Source organism: Mus caroli, chromosome 11, assembly GCF_900094665.2.
Source record: "Mus caroli chromosome 11, CAROLI_EIJ_v1.1, whole genome shotgun sequence".
NCBI lineage: Eukaryota > Metazoa > Chordata > Mammalia > Rodentia > Muridae > Mus > Mus caroli.
In genome coordinates, this window is record NC_034580.1 from 67143616 (window position 1) to 67149374 (window position 5759).

Sequence of the window (5759 nt, forward strand, 5' to 3'; positions counted from 1 at the left end):
AAAAAAAAAAAAAGAGATTGTGGTACATCAGACTCTGAAGGAAAATCTGGTTTGGGGAGGGGTAAGAATTGAGCTTCCCTGCCCTCCTGGACCAACACTGAGCTTCTTGCCCCAGAAGAGGAGGAATTTCCTATTGGCCTCTGCTGAAGCCCGGGTTACACTGAGGACAAGCACTGCCCGTTTCATCCTGAAGCGTAAGGATTGCAGTATTGTGTCACCCCACACACACCACACCCAACATACACACACACCTACATACACACACACACAGAGGAAGGGGTTACGCAGGGTGTGGAGACAGCTGCTTCCAGCCCAGATAAGGCTGTTGGGCTCACATTTTCCATTTCCAAGATCCTCCCCTTGGTCCCAGCTCCAAGCCCTGGCCCCCTGGCCTGGGGAGGCCCCTGTACTGACTTTACCTCACTTCCTCCCCCCCCCCCTAGCACCCTGAGAACACCAGAGAGAGCTAAGAGTGGAATCTGAGGTGCAAAGATAGCAAGTCTCAGGCTAAGACCTCAGCCTACAGGAGGAGCACGCACCTGCTCTAAGCCACCCTGAGCCTCTGGGGACTGGGAATGGAGTCTCTAGAACAGGCCGGGCCTAGCCTAAGTGGACCCGCAGCTCGTATCCGTACTCCAGAGTTTCTGGAAACCTGTCCAGAGATGGGATGAGACTTTACCCTCTTCTTATACCAACAATCTCTTGAGTATACACACTGTCTGCCAGCCCCGACTAGGTGTCTTAGCCAAGAGGCACCCGCAAGACCCAAGGGCCAAGTGGTCATTGGTTGAGATCAGACTGAGCCTCAAACTCTAGGCTCAAATTTTCTCCTCAGCCTTGTCCTACCCCTCCACAATGTCCTACAAAGAAACCTGGTCCCTCTAGCCCTGCATTAGCCTGCCTCCCCTCCCCCTTCCCAAGGAAGGGGCCGGGGGAGGGGTTATTTATAGGGCCTGGCTCAGTGGCCTCCAAGGCGAGAGGAGCCAGGCTGCAGGGCTCCAGCTCACCAGGCCTTCCCTAGGGGCCCAGCAGGACGGCCAGTGTCTGCTTTCAGCCCAGCAAAAGGCCATGTCAGTCAGAATGGGTAGTGGGGGTGGGGAAGCCAAAGCAGGGGGCTGGACCTCAGCCTGGCAGGGTCCTTAGGAGCCCTTTATAGAGGGCAGATGAGCTTGGGAGCATTTGGGGAGCTCAGGGGAGCTGAAGTGGGGGATTAGGAAGAAAAGTCTTAGAGGACGCAGACCCCTCCTCAGGAAAGCCTAGAAGTGCCATCATACAGTCAGCCACCTCCCCCACTAGCCATATAAAGACCCTTCCCCCTGGCCAACGCTCCTTTCTGGTTACAGAGGCCTTAGGAAGCCATTTTAAGGCTCTTTCCAACCAACCCCAAGTGCCCCTCTCTCAGCTGCCCACGTGAAACTGCCATAGTTCTGCGTCCCTTCTGCTTGTCAAGATGCGTGACAAATTGCTGTCCATCTCCCAGGGCCCCAGAGTCCCACATAACCTGTATCCTCACTATTCTCCTGTCTCCCCACTCCTTGTGTTTCTCTCTAGCAGTGAGTCTGTTCCCTGCCTCACTTGTCCAATCCCTGTCAGCCAGTGCTTGCTGGATGAGCGGATGAAGGAAAAGAACAGAAGGAGGGAGGGACTGAATGAGGCAAAGAGTAATGAATGAGTACAGGGAGCTTAGGAAAGCAAGAAAGCTGCCCTGCTAGCCCCCTAACCCATGGCAACGACTTGGTGTCCCACGAGTGGAAAGGTAACAGGGGCAGCCCAGGCCAGGTCTCGGTGACACGGCTAGGCCTTGGGCAGCAGCCAGATCGGTCACTCTCATTCTTTCCAGATCAAAGTTCCCCCAGGGAACTGCCCGGAACCTGACACTGGCATGGTGGTTGGGGGAGGAGGGAGAGCAGCTGGCCCCTACACAGGGGAGGACAGGGAGAGACTGGGCACCTGCCCTCTGCCTCAGGAATATCAGCAGAAACGTTTATGTTCTCAGTCAACCCAGCACCCAAAAGGAGCCACACAATGGGTATGAGATCCTTGACTGAACCAGACTCCAAGTCCCCAGAAGACAATACAGGGGCTCAGGGCTGCACCGGAGCCCTCTTGTGTGAGCTTTAATACCTCCCAACCAAGTGTGCCAGCAATTTTACTACTAAGTCACCCTCTAGGCTCCTTTCTGTGTTGTTGTTGTTTGTGGTTTTGGTTTTGATGAAGAGCTTTATTGGAGAGGAGGGGTTTCTTCCATGATGGTGAAGGCCTTGTGCATACAGACTAGGCAAATAGTCTACCTCAGAGCTACACCCAGCACATGGGTGTGTTTCTCTCAGGAGAAACACTCCCCCTCTTTCCAGCCCTGGCACCCTTGTGTGTGCAGTGCAAGGATTTTTTTTTTCACATAGTAGGGTATGTACAAGGCAGGATAGAGAGGGCAGAACCCAGGGCCCCCATTACACCCTCAGGTAGACAGATAGGATGCAGGCAAAGCTGGGGATAGGGGGCAGGAGCTAGTGAATAGGTTCCCTGATTCTGCGCACGCGTGTGCGCACACACACACACACACACACACACATCCTTCATCAAGTCTGTCTTGGCTGTAGAACAAAACCCCTCAGTCAGAGCCTGATTCCCTCCTGTTAGTTCCTGTCTTGGTTTAGGGTTTTTCTGTTTTGTTTTGTTTTGTTTTGTGAGACCAGGGTCTCACTATGCAGTCCTAGCTGCCCTGGAACTCCCTATGTAGACCAGGCTAGCCTCAACTCACCAAGATCCACCTGTCACTGCCTCCCAAGTGCTGGGATTAAAGACATGAACCACCACGACTGGCTCAGAGATTGATTCCACGGCTGTCCCCACGTGCCAGCTGGCACATGAGCATGCACACAGAGACACACACCACTCAGAGAAGTAGAGGTCTCTGGGCTCACATCCCAAGTCACGGCTCACTAATCTTTGTAAACTGGAGAACATGAAAATAGTCTTTGAGCCGGGCGTGGTGGCGCACGCCTTTAATCCCAGCACTCGGGAGGCAGAGGCAGGCGGATTTCTGAGTTCGAGGCCAGCCTGGTCTACAAAGAGTTCCAGGACAGCCAGGGCTATACAGAGAAACCCTGTCTCGAAAAACCAAAAAAAAAAAAAAGAAAATAGCCTTTGATCATAAGACTGGAAGGTTAAAGGAGTCTGTCCTATGAGTCCCTTACGAAGGCCCCAATCTAGTCCCCTCATCCATGGTTTCAATTTCCAAGGTTTCAGATGCCAACTGTCAACAAGAAGGTTGGGGCTGGATGTGATGACACTCAACTGTAATTCTAGTACCAAGAAGCTGAAGCAGGAGGGTTGTGAGTTCAAGGTCAGCCTGGGCTCTGTAAGTGAGGCACCATCTCTAAGAAGTGTTAACTGTCTAGGGATCTCGATAGTGTTCATTTTCTCTGCCAACTAAAGAATTAAAAGGTAGGGGCTCAGTGGTTAAGAGCACTGACTGCTCTTCCAAAGGTCCTGAGTTCAAACTCCAGCAACCACATGGTGACTCACAACCATCTGTAATGAGATCTGACACCCTCTTCTGGTGTGTCTGAAGACAGCTACATTGTACTTATAATAAATAAATAAATAAATAAATAAATAAATAAATAAATAAATAGAATTAAAAGGTAGGAAACAGCTTAAGCACAACAGATAGCAGCAGAGGGAATCTCAGTCACAGCAGATAGTATCGGCTGGTAAAGGAAAACTTTCTGTGGGGGTGAAGAAACATATAGTAAGACACACAGAAAAGGAAAAAAGACCCTGGGAGGAGGGGCAGGGGACAGCGCCTAGACAGGATAAGGAAAAGGAAGAAACAAACAAAAAGAGCAGGAAAAACATCATAAAATATTTTGAGAGGCTATATTCAGATGTATTTTATTACTTTATTCTATTTCATGACTAGCCATTTTTATTAATGGCTATGTCCAACACACATGATATTTCATTATAGAAAAATAAGACATAGAGGCTGGGCATACGGCTCAGCATAGGTAAAGAACTTACCATGCAAACTTGAGGATCTGCGTTTGGATCTGTAGCATCCGTGAAAAGCAGACAGAGACAGGCAGATCCTGGGGTTTGGCTGGTCAGTCAAGCTAGCCAAAATGATCTAAAAAAATAATAGAGAGTGATAGAAAACCTAATGCCGACCTCTAGCTTATACTCACACATGCACACATTCAGGACATGCAAAGAAAAAGAAAAGAAAAAAAGAGCATAGTCCAGGTGTGGTAGCTCATACCTGTAACACTAACACTTAGGAGGCTGAGGAAGGGTAGATGCCATGAGTTAAAGGCCGCTTCTTGGGGAGACCCTATTTTAAAAAGAAAAGCAGCCTGTCTAGAATTCAGCAAGATCCGAGGTTTTAAGAACCCACTGACCACTCCCATTACAGATAAAAGGGACTTCATATGCATATGAAATGGGGGACAAGGTGTAACTCCACAGGACAACTTTCCTAAAGTGCAGGAAGCCAGGATCTAGCCCCCAGCACCACCATAAGCAAAGTCCCACTGCCTGGGGCTAAGCCTGACTCCAGACAACAAGTCCAAACAGACTTGGGGTGAGTAGTTGTAATGACAAAATGTTGCAGGGGTGACATCAGCTCTGGGATGGTCAGATGCTGAACCACATGTAGAAAAGTCACATTGATTCTGGTCAAAGATGACTGAAGCCACCTCCTGCTACAACACATGGACGTGGGAGTGAGTGTAAGAATTAAGAATGACACATATGTGATCCAGAGAGGGACACATTTGCACTCATATGCATATAAATAAACAGACCAAGGAATGAATGAATGAATGAACAAATACAATAAAGTCTGTAAAGGGCTGATAAGATGGCTAGGGCAGGTAAAGATGCTCGCCACCAAGCCTGATAAATTCAATCCTCGGGGTCCAGGATGGAAGGAGAAAACCAAATTCCACAAGTTGTCCTCCAACCTTTGCACACATCACTGGCATGTGTCTAACCACACACACACACACACACACACACAAGAACGTGATAGTTTCAAAAATAATAATAATAAAGAGGTTTCTATTTTGTTTTTGGTTTTTGTTTGTGTTTCAGACAGTCTTGCTAGACAGCCCAGATTGACCTCAGACTTGAAGCAACCCTCCTGTGTCTACTTCCCAAGTGGTGGGATCAGGACGGTTGCTACCACACCTGGCAAGATATTTCTTAAAAGAGGCAGAAAGTCTCACAGGATAGACGGTGAAAGACAGGCAACCCCAAGGACTGGGCCTAGAACAAGGCTGAAAACAGGGTATGGGCTGTGGTACAAACGGGGAAGCAGGCCTGAGGCTGGGCCTGCCTAGCATTGGGACCCGTGCTGTCACTTGGGGAACATAAAAACCAGAGTAGCCCTCAAACTCACCACAAAAACTAAGCCATGTGCCTGTGGTTGGATCCTCAGCTATGTCACCAACCTCATTGGACTGTCTCAGAATTGGATCACTCACAGGAGTTGGAGGCCACAGTAGACACTCTGAGGACACCCTAGTCTGGAGTCCAGCCCAACAGAGACCAAGCCAAGGTCTCTAGCAGACAGCCTTGAGTTTTATGCACTTTGTAGATAACTTGAAAATGAGGAGCCAGACGTGGTGGCACACACCTTTAATCCTAGTACTTGGGAGGCAGAGGCAGGCGGATTTCTGAGTTCAAGGCCAGCCTGGTCTACAAAGTGAGTTCCAGGACAACCAGGACTATCCAGAGAAACCCTGTCAGAGTAG